Source organism: Pseudophryne corroboree, chromosome 5 (assembly GCF_028390025.1).
Source record: "Pseudophryne corroboree isolate aPseCor3 chromosome 5, aPseCor3.hap2, whole genome shotgun sequence".
Taxonomy (NCBI): Eukaryota; Metazoa; Chordata; class Amphibia; order Anura; family Myobatrachidae; genus Pseudophryne; species Pseudophryne corroboree.
The window spans coordinates 489,051,548-489,067,963 of record NC_086448.1 but is presented as its reverse complement, the minus strand read 5'-3'; positions in this window follow the sequence as shown (position 1 = coordinate 489,067,963).

The window sequence follows — 16,416 nt, the reverse complement described above, 5'->3', positions numbered from 1 at the left end:
AAAGTATGTGTTCCTAACCTTTTAATTAATTGAAAATATTTGTTTTATAAACTCCGAGGAAAGTCAATATACAATATAAGGATTTTAATGTTCTTTGTATGTGTAATAAAGAACTTTAAACATTAGGTTTAAAAAACAAATTTTTATGAATAACATTGATCAGTCTTTCAGTTTATTTTTTATTTTTCAGTGCATTTGACAAAATAATTCAAACTATTCACAACTATTGAATAGTGCGGTGTATATATAGCATACATGAGGAAAAGCTGATGTGCATAGAAAATAAAATAAAAATATACACTATATGGCAAAGACAAAAAGGCATCAACAATTGCTATGTGTAAAATAATTAGACAAAGTCACTATTTACTTTTTCTTTGGTTTTGGTTTTGCCAAAACCATGCTCAGTGTTTTGTTTTTGTTTTTTTGTTTCTGCCAAAACCACTCTCAAGTGTTTTAGCTCAGATTCAAATTAGTTTTTGAATTTGTTGAAAATGTATAGAAACATCTAAAGTCATGTCATTTGTACCTACTTTTGTTCCTAGAGAATTATTATCCTTTAACAACATTCATTTCAAGTCATTTCCAGTTAGTTTTTACCATCTCACAGATGACAATATTGTTCATCAACATTAGCCAAAGGCTTCAGCAAACTGGTTGGCTAAACAAAATGACAGAGCAGACAAACACACACCAGTATTTTAAAAGAATACACTACATACAGTATATGGAACATTGCTGCACAGCAGTGGCAGACAGGATGACAGTTTATTAAACTGTACGACCCATACAATGTTTCATTAAAAAGAACTAGATTAGAGGCTCAAAGGCAGTACTTCAATCACAGAAATTGCTACTTTTGTGGCTGAAATGCTTGGCTTGTTTGGCATCACACAAAAGACCACAACTTTGTGGTTTGGTTAAACCAAGCTACCAAAGGGATTAAGGCAGCTAACAGTGTTGTTATTTATATTCGTATATGGAATATGTCAGACTCATCTTCCTCCTTATCCTCCTCTTCACTCTTCTAAAATCATCATCATCATCATCATCATCATCATCATCATCACCACCACCACCACCACCACCACCACCACCACCACCACCACCACCAACAACAACACCACCACCACCACATAGTATTACCTCATCCCCACTGGAATCCACCATTATAGAAGACATTTCTGTTTGTTGTTATTGGTGGCACAGGTCTTCAACATATAATTTCTAATTAATTTTAATGAATATCAATTTTTTTCAATTTTTTGGAAGTAGCCTCATACACTGATGGTTTCCAAGGTTCCAAGCTGTTTGGAAAACTCTTTCCGAATACACACTATAGGGTGGGCAGCTTAAGCACACCAAAGTGCGTTTGCACAAGAGGCTCCAAACTGCCTTTTCTCTTACGTCCTAGAGGATGCTGGGGTCCACATTAGTACCATGGGGTATAGATGGGTCCATTAGGAGCCATTGACACTTTAAGAGTTTAAGAGTGTGGGCTGGCTCCTCCCTCTATGCCCCTCCTTCCAGACTCAGATTATAAATTGTGCCCGGAGGAGTCGGTCACAGCTAGGGGAGCTCCATAGGAGTTCTTTTAGTTTTATTATTTTTGTTAGAGTTTAGGCACAGGGAGGCTGCTGGCAACAGCCTCCCTGCTTCGAGGGACTAAGGGGGGGAGTAGTGTCCGCCATGTGGGGTCTAAGCCACTATCTCCACTGACAGGACACTGAGATCCTGAAGGGATTAAACATTCGCCGTCACAGGGGATCACTCACCCCAGCAGCATGCCACCACCCCCTTACAGAGCTAGATGATCAGTGGCGAGTTAGTCACCGCCCCCCCTGGCAAGCGGGGAGCTGGTGTGAAGGTACACAGTGCGGCGCTGTGAGGGGTACCCTGAGCCAGTGCCTACACCCTACACTGTCCAGGTAGCCTGTCAGGGTCCCAGGATCGCTGCCAGCATAATTCATCAGGCCTGTATAATCTTCAGAAGAGCGGGAAGCAGCACCATGAAAGGTGGCGGAGCTTCTCCCCAGAGCATACCCAGTAGCGTTCAGCGCCTTTTTCCTGCCTGCAGAAGTGCTGACAGGGAGAGCTGTCCCTCCAGATCAACTCCAGATGCCTTGTACGGTTCCAGGGGGTTGTAGAAGGGGTGGGGAAACAAAGGTTACTATTCAAACCTTTTTGTGGTACCAAAACCACATGGTTCGGTCAGGCCCATTCGGAACTTAAAATCACTAAACCCTTTTCTGAGGTAGTTAAAGTTCAAAATGGAGTCCCTGAGGGCGGTGATATCAGGTCTGGAGGAGGGGCAATTCCTGGTATCCCTAGATATCAAGGATGCATACCTCCACATTCCAATTTGGCTGCCGCATCAGGCTTTTCTCCAATTCGCACTATTAGACTGTCACTATCAGTTCCAGGCACTGCCATTCAGCCTGTACACGGTACCGAGGGTGTTCACCAAGGTGATGATGGAGATGATGGTTCTCCTCTGCAACAGGGGGTGAATATAATCCCGTATCTGGATGATCTGCTGATAAAGGCATCATCCAAGGAGAATCTGATGCAGTCCATTGTTCTCACGACTTATCTGCTCAGGGAACATGGTTGGATCCTGAATTTTCCAAAGTCACATTTGGAGCCGACCAGGAGGTTGTCTTTTCTGGGAATAATCCTCAACACAGAAGTGCAGAGGGTGTTTTTTCTGGAGGAGAAAGCGTTGGTGATACAAACAATGGTCCGGGATGTCCTGAAGCCAGCTCGGGTTTTGGTCCATCGGTGCATTTGACTTCTGGGGAAGATGGTGGCCTCTTACGATGCTCTGCAGTATGGGAGGTTTTATGCTTGGCCCTTCCAACTGGATCTCCTGGACAGGTGGTCGGGATCTCATCTACACATGCACCAGAGAATACATCTGTCACCGAAAAACCAGGATTTCACTCCTCTGTTGGCTGCAAATGCCTCACCTTCTGTAGTGCATTGTTTACACTATCTACAGTACTGTATTTCTAGTTCCAAATTGTACTGGACTGGACTTACTTGTTGGGTGCAGTGTGGTGGGGGACAGAGGCTGCTGGTCCTCCTCCTCCATGGCCTGGGGCAGTGTAGGACCTATGAAAACAAAAATGAATGCCAAAAAAAGTTAATTACATGAAATACTTTCTTTGACACAATACAGTACAGTACATGTAACTTTCAATTGCATTCTCACTGCAAAGTCCACACATGCTGGACAGTATCCTCACATCTTCTGTACAGTATCAATGGCCTTTTCCTTATAGACTGTAAGCTTGTGAGGAGGGCCTCCCCACCTCCATGACTGTCTGTCATTACCCACTACAGTACTGTTACTACTGTAAGTAAAACACAGCAGAGTAAAAATGTACTCCCCACACACTCACCAACTACTGTACCCCCCAAAAAATAAAATATAGTTTCAGTACAGTACATTGCTTACACTGTCTACAGTACTGTATTTCTATTTCCAAATTGTACTGGATTGGACTTACTTGTTGGGCAGTGTGGTGGGGAACAGAGGCTGCTGGTCCTCCTCCATGGCCTGTGACATTGTAAGGCCTGTGAAAACAAAAATTCCATGAAATACACTTTTTGAAACGATTTCTGTGTTGAATATAACAAAAATTGAGTCAGGTTGGAGGAGAGTAGATTTCGCACACAGAGACAAAAAGGTTTCTTCACAGTAAGGACAATACTGTATGTGTTTGGAATTCCCTGTCTGAGAGAGTAGTAAAGGCGGACTCGGTCAATACATTGAAGAATGGGCTACAGTAGATAAATTCCTAATAGATAAGGATATACAGGATGGTGGTTAGATTGCGTACTACAGTCAAAAAAAGCAGGAATAAACACAACGGCCGCCATCCACAGCAGATAAACTTAGTACAAAAAATATACAGCATACAGTAAAAGACAACAAATAGCTTTAACCCAATGGGCAAATTGTCTTTTTTTCAAACTCAGAAACTACAGAACTGTATGTTACAGTACAGAACAGTACTGTAGATTACTGTACTTATTGCACTGGTGCTCCTTCTCAGCCTCTACCTCCATGTCAAGAATGCAGAGGTCAGAATCAGGGGATAGTTGGGGAGGGTTAGGATACCGTATCTCACCCTGTTGGGATTGCTGCAATCAGGATGCCGCTGTCGGTCACCTGACCGCTGAAATCCTGACTGCTGGTCACGCGAACCCAACCCATTGGTTTAACACAATGTACAGTACGGTACAATACTGTAGATTACTAACCAAGTTGGGGAGACAGATTCTCCTCTTCCTGCTCTCCCTCCTCTTCTTCCTCCTTGCTGTCAATTATAATTACTGAATGGAAAATAAAAAAAAAGATTATAAACAATATACAGTAGAGTACAGTTACTACAAAATTGCACAGTAGTCTTCAGTAGTACAGTGATACAGGAGGCAGAGATATATTCATAATACAGTAGGAGCAGAGTGACTGTCCAGTGGTAGGGGACATACAGTACTGTACTGTACCTGTATTTAAAATACCGGCTGTCGGGATCCCGACATTCAGAATGCCAAGTCTGGAATCAAAGTATGATTGGAGGGTTAGGCTAGTGGAGGGTGGGTAGGATGCACTATTTTGGGTACCATACTACAAAATGGATATTGTGGAACTAGAAAATGTTCAGAGGTGGGTGACCAAACTCATCAAGTGGATTGAGACGCTGAAATATGAGGAAAGGCTTGCTAGGCTAGGCATGTTTACATTGAAAAAGAGGAGATTAAGAGGGGACATGATTAACCTTTACAAATATATAAAGTAAGGGGACAATACACAGAGCTTGCGGAGCAACTGTTTTTGATAAGATCGACACAGAGGACACATGCACATCCGCTCAGTTTGGAGGAGAGGAGATTTCACACACAGAGGCGAAAAGGGTTCTTCACAGTAATGGCAATACTGTACATGTTTGAAATTCCCTGCCTGAGAGAGTAATAAAGGTGGACTCGGTCAATACTTTTAAGAATGGGCTTGAGAAATACCTACTGGACTTACTATACTGTGACTGTGGCTCCTCCTCCCCCAACTCCTCCCCCGACTCCACGTAACTGATATCTGTGTTGAATATAAAAAAAATTATAAACCAAAAAAGAAATGTCAAATTTTACATTGTTATTTCCAATACTATTGGGCTATAGTATTGTCCAATACTTTACAGTAGTACAGTGCCACAGGAAGTACAGTACAGGAGGCAGAGAGACATTCTTAGTAGGAGTGTAGAATGACCGTCCATTGGTAGGGGGACATACTGTACCTGCATTTAGAAAACTGTACCAGCTGTCATGACCCTGGCATTCAGAATGAAGATGCCGGAATCAGAGTATGAATGGAGGGTTAGAGTGTAGTGGAGGAGGGTTTGGATACCGTACCTCAACCTGATGGGATTTCTGCAATCAGGATGAAGCTGTCGGTCACTTGACTGCTGGAATCCTGACCACTGGTCACGCGAACCCAAGGCATTGGTACACAATTGGAAAACTCACCTCTTCAGACAAGCCTACTGTATCAAATTCCAGACCAACCCATATAACCTTCAATGCTTCCCTATCTAATTACATCCTCTCTGTACAGAACACATAACATCACATATTTTCTCTTTCTTTACTCTCACACCCTCCTGACCCTTTGATAACATTACAGGATGATCATATCATACAACCCATTAAGAACCTAGCAATCTGGCGGACCATTATGCAATAGGTACAGTAGCATCTACTGTATGCTTGTGAATCAATGCCTATTTCCCTATAGATTATAAGCTTGCGAGCAGGGCCTTCCTACCTCTACTGTATGTCTGTCTATTTTTACCCAGTTTTGTTCTACAGTATTACTGTTATTCTAATTGTAAAGCGCAACAGAATATGCTGCACTATATAAGAAACTGATAATAAATAAATAAATAAATGTACAATACAGTACAGTAGAGTACTGTACAGTAGATTATAATTCTTACCAGGCTGGCCTAGTTTATACTTGACTGTTTGGTTTAACAATTCATACCATCAGAAGTTTGCTATTATAAAAATCTAATTTTGCTGAATAATCACATACATAAAATAGACAAAATCAAACCAAGTCTCAAGGACCTTGTACTAAGAGATGACAATCTACAACCACCATCAATAACTGCATGATGTGGGTATAACATAGAGTTAATAAAAAAAAAAAACACCTGGTCTGTCTAAAATGATCACAATACTCATAATATTTAAAGGATATACAAAAACAATTTTAAAAATTACATACAAAAATATCCTTAGGTTTATAATTTCTTATAAACAAAATACAGAACATCTCAGCTACATAATAGTACTGTTTGTGATGAGTCACAGGAATACTGAACAACCCTCCAATTTCAGATAAGTAGTTCAAGTTTTTTGCATCCTACCCCTGGTCCTATACATACAGTATGTGAAACAAAACATGGATTCATTTGTGGAAGCCATTACACATCTTTGTGATTCAATGCCCATATAAAAGCTGTAATTTGGAAAATCCATCCTTAAGATTAAACAAATACTTTATATGTACATATATCTGGTTCAGTATGCGTTACTGATGGTTGGGATGTCAGCCGTCCGTATACCGACAATGGCAACCCAGCTGTTAGTATGCCGGCAGCGAAGCTCGGCATACTATTTTAGCTAAGGAATTGTGACGCTCCTTCAGCAGTGATCTGCAAAACTTATGCCATCTCTCACTCCATATACGAGTGATGCCATGTGGTGGGGGTTCATGGGCGATGGTTATTTTGTCAGTTTGCTACAGTATGCGATAGAGACTGTGCCGTAATGTGCATAGACCTCACTTATCCCTATCACCCCTGTGTATTTTAGCTAGGGGATTGTGACGCTCCATCAGCATTGGCCCATAGCCTGCAAAATCTGTGCTGTTGCTTGCTCCGTAGCCAAGGGCCTCCATGGGGCAAGGAATCACAGGCGGTAGCCATTTCAATTGAGTCTGCCCTGCTACAGAATTGTATGAGTACCGTATGGTGCATAGAACCTTAACAGTAGAACTGCTCCTGAAGCTTTGCCCTGGTTTATGTAAATAAAAAAAATAATAAATTGTCTGGAAAAAACTAACATGCATTCGTACTTTAGGAATCGAACCTGGGACTCTAAGTATAGGAAGCGGAACACTTCACCACTTCGCTGCAGACAGATGACTAAATCCATTGGTTTTGATTATGCCATAATGGCTACGGGATTAGGACGCTAACATACAATATTCCTAATATCAATCGGCGACAATGTACTTCTAACACGTCCATTTCTGTCAGTGTACACTACTGGTTTTATGTTGCTTTGTCTGCGGGACTTGGATGCTTACATATTTCTAAAGTACTGTAAATGGATCATATATGCTGTGCTATTTGCGTCTGTACTGTATATACTGTATGAAATAATGTAGCATAATGAGACACTGTATTTACTGTATGCAGCGTAATGAGACGCATTAGTAAAGTAATTCCTACTATGTATTTCAGTATTTTATTTTATGGGAGACCACACGCATGCACAGTGGTTATTGTAAAAAGTGACATCTGGTGGATGATCGCAGGTATTACACGTAAAGGTAAAGTCAAACGCTCTGTGCGCCTCCGTTCGATTAGGCGTGTCTCTCTGTAACTAGGTGCGCCTCCCTGCGATCCGGTACGCTGTGTATGCCCGATCATGACTAACACCTCAGCCAGTCAAGATAACGGAGGACCCATCTGTATACAACATTTATGAACTTCACTTGATAAATCTTTGTTATTCAGTCAAACTTGTCATTTATTATATTTCAAGATGCTGACACACCCGGGATTCAACCCCAGTCAGGCACTCTATTCATTAAGCTATCTGCTCTTACATGGAGCATTGTCTGAATATCAGCAGAAGTATCAAGAAACATCCTCTTTCGAGCCATATTTCACAATGTCAACAGTTAGGTCAAAATAGGAAGATTTCAGTTAAAGAAATTGAACAAATAAAGTGTACCAATAGAGGGGGGATAGGTTCAGCAGATTATATAAGAGGGAGGACTTTTGGATATACTGTTTAAACACTTTGGTACCCTATGGCCTTAATGATACTTTAGAGTTAAATCATTTATAGAGGAAGAAATATATTGATACCTCTGCTGATATTATGTGCATACCTGTGTTTTATTATTTTTTTTATATCTTATTCTTATTTTTTATATCTTATTTTTATTTGTATTATTTTTTCTCTCTATGCTATGTATCTAACAGAAGGAGCACTACAAGGGCTCTGGCTTTTTGTGATCTATTTTAAATAGTGTTTGTTTGAGCATCCATTGTTGTGAAAAATATAACAACATAAAAATGTTTTCACAGTTTATTGAGTATTGAGAACAAAGTCATGCTTTGCTAAATATAATATCTGGTGAAAATAATATATCTGTATAAGATTAATTGGTAGTAGTAATTCTATCCATTTGCTAGATCTGAAATTAATATGTATGTCTTAAAGATTACAGAGTATTTATATTTAGCAATCCCTTGTATACATGGTTATGCTATGTGGGTATTAGATGCTTGTGTAAGAAAATACAAAACAGTTATCAAAATGTATCGAGAGAGGGGATATTCTCCTCCCATTATTTCACACAGCTGAAAAAAGAAACTGATCATTTAATTAGGCAACACATGTGTATTCAGTCCTGAGGCAATAAATGGAATAGAGGGACTCAAACGTAATTGATCTGAGGAAGCCGCCAATGCTGTAAGCAGGAAAACGCGTCATCAATACCTTACACCATCGTGAGCTGGCCAATGCACGCCATGCAGGCATTTGTTGTGTGCGCTGTAGAGCCGAGGCGAACTACTGCACATGGAGTGTAGAGCGGAGTCAGCCGGCTGTGTGCTATGGAGAGGGAGGCAGCCTAACTATCATTGTGCAGTGGTGATCTGGGAATACAAGGTTCCCTGTGAGTGGGGGTTTCTGTGGTGGAGAACGAGCCTCTTACATCAGCAGCTGCTGCTGATGGCTCCAAACTGAGGGTTGGCGGACATCCTCACTTACACCGAGGAAAACACCTCAGGATTTAATATTGGACCCCACCCAGACAAGATCACGCCTTGAGTCCTATTGGAGAAAGAGCACTATATAAATAAAATTATTATTATTACTTATTACTTATATTGTAGCAAACAGTGGCCTGAGGACCTTGGAACAACTCAGGATTAAGGGTAACACCAACAAACTCACATATATATATTCATTCAGCCTGTTATTTAAAATTCACAAACAAGCACATTAGTGCTACTGACTGCTAATCATTACAAGTACTGGTTTGCTGAAATACTTTTTACATCTGACTCACTGCATATCACTAAAGAGCTGTCTGTATACAAATGTGACAGACCTGTCTCTGGGCTAAAGTAACTTTATATTGTTGCAATATTAGACCACAAGGCAATAAGCAGAATTATTTTCAGCTGCCACACAGAATTTGATCATTATTATGTATCTCTGGACTAGGGGAATCTTTACATAGTAATGTATATTGTTGTGATTTTATAATACTCACTGGCCGGTGAAATTTTTACTTATGCTATATATATATATTTTGTGATGATAGTTTGTTTTAAATAAAATGTAAGTACTTAAATAAATATTGTTGTTGTGCTAAATTCCGGTGCTTTTCAAACACTAGCTTTTTGGGGATTCCAGACTAGAAGTGACTGTCCCAGCATCAACCGGGAAGAAGGTAAGAGACCACCAGACCACCACACCACCGGGGATTGTTTGTCAACATTTCATCATGTCTACATATTATCAGGATAGACTTGCTGATCGTGGACATAGTCACTTATGACATGCTGAGCAAGCTGACATGCTGAATGTCAACAGTTCAATCCTGTCGACATTCTCATGTTGACCTGATGACTGTCAACATGATAACTATTGACATACCACACCCATATAAACAGATGTTATCAGATTTGCCTGTATTTACTATACAAAATATTTCATGTATTCAAATAAACTGATAATTGGGACACAGGAGGGCTGTGAACCCATTGTGTGAGCACATTAAAAAGTGCATTTACTTGTACATGTCTAACATATGCTCCATATGTATTCCAGGAATTACAAGTGTATATAGTCACACACCATAATAGCATAGGGAAGTTTGGTTATACGGGGTTATTCAGTTTTGTTACCAAACCAAAAATGTTAGCAACTTGGCAAAACCATGTTACACTGCAGGTGGGGCAGATATAACGTGCAGAGAGATTTAAATTTGGGTGGGTTATATTATTTCTCTGCAGGATAAATACTGGCTGCTTAATTTCTACACTGCAATTTAGATTCCGTTTGAACACACCACACCCAAATCTAACTCTCTCCGCACATGTTACCTCTCATTGACCTGCTGTGAAACATGACTTTGCCGAATTACTAACTAATTTGGTTTGCTAACAAACCTGAATAAGGACCATAGTGTAGACATAGCATGGAGATGTGACTGGACAGTATAAAAACTTGAAAATTCACATCACCCTATTTGTACATAAAATTATGTTTTGAAGTTTCAAATGAAAAATAGAGAATAGAATCTATACAGATACTAACAAATGCTAGAGTTAAGTTTGGAACATATTTTTAAATGAAAACAAAAATTAGAGCTAGTACCACTGATCATAATCATCATCCTTGAGTCTTACACCAATGAGAGATTGTTGCCTCCCAACCACCTTATCAGCATTATTGCCAAGCTCTAGCTTAGTTGCAGTTACAGTATGTGATCATTTTCTTGCTATTCTCGACTAGGCTTCCCAGTTATCCTGTAGGCAACTAGTAGCCAGCAATTTTAAACTGTCTTTTATTGTAGTTCTACTGAGGACTCAGATCATATTGCCAAGTTCGGATCTCAGATATAAAAACCGAATCTTGCATGTTTTGGATTGCGTGTGAGTTCCGTCTTCAAAATTTCAGGTGCTATTTCACAATGAAAATAATTGAAAATGAATGCTATTGACATTAATAATGCTGTCTGAACATAAACAGGTGTTCAGCTGTTTTTATAAATTTTTAAAGAATTCCAGAGTCAAAAACAAAAATCTTTACGGCGGTTTTGCCAAAACCAAATCTAAAGCCAAAACATGACAATGATTTAGAACAAAAACCAATACACGAGGGTCTGCATACATCTGTAATTCAAACATGTCAAGTCTGTTAACTTGATATGTTAGAATTCAAATGCATTTATGCCCTGCCATAAACTACCAAATTATAGCTCTCTTTTTTCTCATCTACATTTGTAATAGCTTATTAAACAATCTAGTAAAATACTAACATGTGCAGCAATCATTAATCTTTAATAATACTTTAGCCAATTACAAGCCTGCTTTTACATTAATAAAGCTATCTAACTTGTAAACTGATGTTCATTAGTTACTGATAAAAGATAAAAAAATTGATGACTTGACTTGCAGTCAAAGAATCTTACAATTATTCATAGAAATCAAACATTTGTTCACCCTTAGATGTTCCTGCAGTTTGTCTATATGTTTACTAAACTTCTAAAAATAGTTTAATAGTACAAAGTTACTTTTCTCTTCGTTACTTCTTTGTCAACTTCTGGTTATAGCAGGTACTTTCTTTCTTTAATGTAAACAACCACTTTGCAAGTTCTTTGTAATTATAACTAGTGGATTACAAGTTATACACAAGTTATTTTAGTATAAAAACTAATAAACTTTAGTAGCAGACAGATGTACCTGTACTGTATAAAAATAGTTTTCAACAGTATAAATTTAGTATAAGACTCTTTATTACTTGGTATCTTAATATCTTGTAGTTGTGTAGTACAAATGTACTAGAAAGGTGAAAAATATAGGCCCTCATTCCGAGTTGATCGCTCGCTAGCTGTTTTTAGCAGCAGTGCCAACACTAAGCAGCCACCCTCTGGGAGTGTATCTTAGCAGAAGTGTGAACGAAAGGATCGCAGCTCTGCTACAAAAAAAGATAGTGCAGTTTCTGAGCAGCTCGAAACTTACTCCTACCTTGCGATCACTTCAGACTGTTAAGTTCCTGTTTTGACTTAACAAACACGCCCTGCGTTCGGCCAGCCACTCCCCTGTATCTTCAGCCACTCCTGCGTTTTTATCTGGCAAGCCTGCGTTTTTCAGCACACTCCCATAAAAACGCTCAGTTACCACCCAGAAACACCCACTTCCTGTCAATCACTCAACGATCAGCAGTGCGACTGAAAAGCGTCACTAGACGTTGTGTGAAACTACGTCGGCTTTTGTGAAAGTACTTTGCACGTGCGCACTGCGTATCATGAGCATGCACAGATATGCCGATTTTTAGCCTGATCGCTGCGCTGCGAACAACGGCAGCTAACGATCAACTCGGAATGACCACCATAGCCAGGTGCTAAGAGCAAGGTAGTCATTCAAAGCCACAGGTCAAACACACATAAGCATGCTGGCCTGATGAGCATCATCATCTACAAGGGCCATGATGCCGAAGCAGCATGGCTCTACTCCTCCCCCACTGCCACTTGTCGCATCCAACATCGGCAAGTGTGTATGCACACTTGCCGATGTTGGATTTGAGCCGATGTTGGATTTGAGCCAAATTTGTGCTGTTTCTACGCCTATACTTTTTCTGTTAGTCTGTTTATACGTATATAAATTGGCAATGTGTGCTAACAATAAGCTTCTGTTCATCACTTGTTTACAGATCATTACCATCAACTGCATATTATGAATATTCTACCTCTAGATCTGCACCAGTGCACTGTGGCTCAGTGTGAAAAGTCTGCACTGCTGTAACCAGTCCAGCATACCCCAGTTTCCAATTAGGCATTCACCAACAACACTGTTAGGCACTTTTAGGATGGTATTTATTAGAGATGAGCAGCTTCGGTTCGTCGATAACCGCCCCCCCCCCCCCCCCCCCCCCGAAATTCACGTGGTTTACACGGGTCCGAGGCAGCCTCAGTTCTTCCCACCTTACTCGCAAAACCCGAATGAGGGAAACCGTCATCATCCCGCTGTCGGATTCTCTTGAGATTCGGATTCCATATAAGCCACGCGGCGCCGCCATTTTCAATTGTGCATTGTAGATTGAGCGGAGAGGACGTGGCTACGTTCTCTGCCTGAATAGCCCAATATCAGCTAAATATCAGCTAAATATCTGTGCTCAGTATCAGTGCTGCATTGTGGTGACCAGTATACTACAGTACAATTGTCCATTGCTGTATCTTGCTGCTCCGTGTCAGTTCTAGTATCCTGAACAGTGCTCAATATCTGTGCTCAGTATCAGTGCTGCATTGTGGTGACCAGTATATAATACTGCAGTACAATAGTCCATTGCTGTATCTTGCTGCTCCGTGTCAGTTCTAGTATCCTGAACAGTGCTCAATATCTGTGCTCAGTATCAGTGCTACATTGTGGTGACCAGTATATAGTAGTACAGTACAGTAGTCCATTGCTGTATCTTGCTGCTCCGTGTCAGTTTTAGCATCCTGAACAGTGCTCAATATCTGTGCTCAGTATCAGTGCTGCATTGTGGTGACCAGTATATAGTAGTACAGTACAGTAGTCCATTGCTGTATCTTGCTGCTCCGTGTCAGTTCTAGCATCCTGAACAGTGCTCAATATCTGTGCTCAGTATCAGTGCTGCATTGTGGTGACCAGTATATAGTAGTACAGTACAGTAGTCCATTGCTGTATCTTGCTGCTCCATGTCAGTTCTAGTATCCTGAACAGTGCTCAATATCTGTGCTCAGTATCAGTGCTGCATTGTGGTGACCAGTATATAGTAGTACAGTACAGTAGTCCATTGCTGTATCTTGCTGCTCCGTGTCAGTTCTAGTATCCTGAACAGTGCTCAATATCTGTGCTGCATTGTGGTGACCAGTATATAGTAGTACAGTACAGCAGTCCATTGCTGTATCTTGCTGCTCCGTGTCAGTTCTAGTATCCTGAACAGTGCTCAATATCTGTGCTCAGTATCAGTGCTGCATTGTGGTGACCAGTATATAGTAGTACAGTACAGTAGTCCATTGCTGTATCTTGCTGCTCCGTGTCAGTTCTAGCATCCTGAACAGTGCTCAATATCTGTGCTCAGTATCAGTGCTGCATTGTGGTGACCAGTATATAGTAGTACAGTACAGTAGTCCATTGCTGTATCTTGCTGCTCCGTGTCAGTTCTAGCATCCTGAACAGTGCTCAATATCTGTGCTCAGTATCAGTGCTGCATTGTGGTGACCAGTATATAGTAGTACAGTACAGTAGTCCATTGCTGTATCTTGCTGCTCCATGTCAGTTCTAGTATCCTGAACAGTGCTCAATATCTGTGCTCAGTATCAGTGCTGCATTGTGGTGACCAGTATATAGTAGTACAGTACAGTAGCCCATTGCTGTATCTTGCTGCTCCATTTCAGTTCTAGTATCCTGAACAGTGCTCAATATCTGTGCTCAGTATCAGTGCTGCATTGTGGTGACCAGTATATAGTAGTACAGTACAGTAGTCCATTGCTGTATCTTGCTGCTCCATGTCAGTTCTAGTATCCTGAACAGTGCTCAATATCTGTGCTGCATTGTGGTGACCAGTATATAGTAGTACAGTACAGCAGTCCATTGCTGTATCTTGCTGCTCCGTGTCAGTTCTAGTATCCTGAACAGTGCTCAATATCTGTGCTCAGTATCAGTGCTGCATTGTGGTGACCAGTATATAGTAGTACAGTACAGTAGTCCATTGCTGTATCTTGCTGCTCCGTGTCAGTTCTAGTATCCCGAACAGTGCTCAATATCTGTGCTCAGTATCAGTGCTGCATTGTGGTGACCAGTATATAGTAGTACAGTACAGTAGTCCATTGCTGTATCTTGCTGCTCCGTGTCAGTTCTAGTATCCTCATCAGTGCTCAATATCTGTGCTCAGTATCAGTGCTGCATTGTGGTGACCAGTATATAATGCTACAGTACAGTAGTTCATTGCTGTTCTCGCTGCCCAGTGTCAGTTCTAGTATCCTCATCAGTGCTCAGTATCACTACTCATTGTCTTGTGCTGCATTGTGGTGACTAAAAGTCCAGTGTCTTGTGCTGCATCTTGCTGCTGTAGGGTGCAGTGGTAGTGTCCTGTCACTGTGCATAGGTCATCATCATTCCAGTCACAGTGGTATCTAATTCCAGACATTACTGCTGTCTAATTCCAGATATATTACTGGCATATAATTTCACACATTAAAAAATGGAGAACAAAAATGTGGAGGGTAAAATATGGAAAGATCAAGATCCACTTCCACCTAGTGCTGAAGCTGCTGCCACTAGTCATGGCAGAGACGATGAAATGCCATCAACGTTGTCTGCCAAGGCCGATGCCCAATGTCATAGTAGAGAGCATGTAAAATCCAAAAAGCAAAAGTTCAGTAAAATGACCAAAAATCTGAATTAAAAGCGTCCAGTTCCTGATAGTCAAATTGAAGATGTCACTGTTGAAGTACACCAGTATGAGGATATGGATGTTGCTGGCGCTGAGGAGGAAGTTTATGAGGAGGATTCTGATGGTGATGTGGTTTGTTTAAATCAGGCACCCGGGGAGACAGTTGTTGTTCGTGGGATGAATAAGGCCGTTGACATGCCTGGCCAAAATACAAAAAAAAAATCACCTCTTCGGTGTGGAATTATTTCAACAGAAATGCGGACAACTGGTGTCAAGCCGTATGTTGCCTTTGTCAAGCTGTAATAAGTAGGGGTAGGGACGTTGACCACCTAGGAACATCCTCCCTTATACGTCACCTGGAGCGCATTCATCAGAAGTCATTGACAAGTTCAAAAACTTTGGGTGACAGCGGAAGCAGTCCACTGACAACTAAATCCCTTCTTCCTCTTGTACCCAAGCTCCTGCAAACCACACCACCAACTCCCTCATTGTCAATTTCCTCACTGGACAGGAATGCCAATAGTCCTGCAGGCCATGTCACTGGCAAGTCTGACGAGTCCTCTCCTAACTGGGATTCCTCCGATGGATCCTTGAGTGGAATGCCTACTGCTGCTGGCGCTGCTGTTGTTGCTGCTGGGAGTCGATCGTCATCCCAGAGGGGAAGTCGGAAGACCACTTGTACTACTTCCAGTAAGCAATTGACTGTCCAACAGTCCTTTGTGAGGAAGATGAAATATCACAGCAGTCATCCTGTTGCAAAGCGGATAACTCAGGCCTTGTTAGTGTTAGACGTGCGTACGGTTTCTACCGTTAGTTCACAGGGAATTGTTTGAGGTAGTTTGTCCCCGGTACCAAATACCATCTAGGTTCCACTTCTCTAGGCAGGCGATACCGAGAATGTACACAGACCTCAGAAAAAGTGTCCTAAAAAATGCAGTTGTACCCACTGTCCATTTA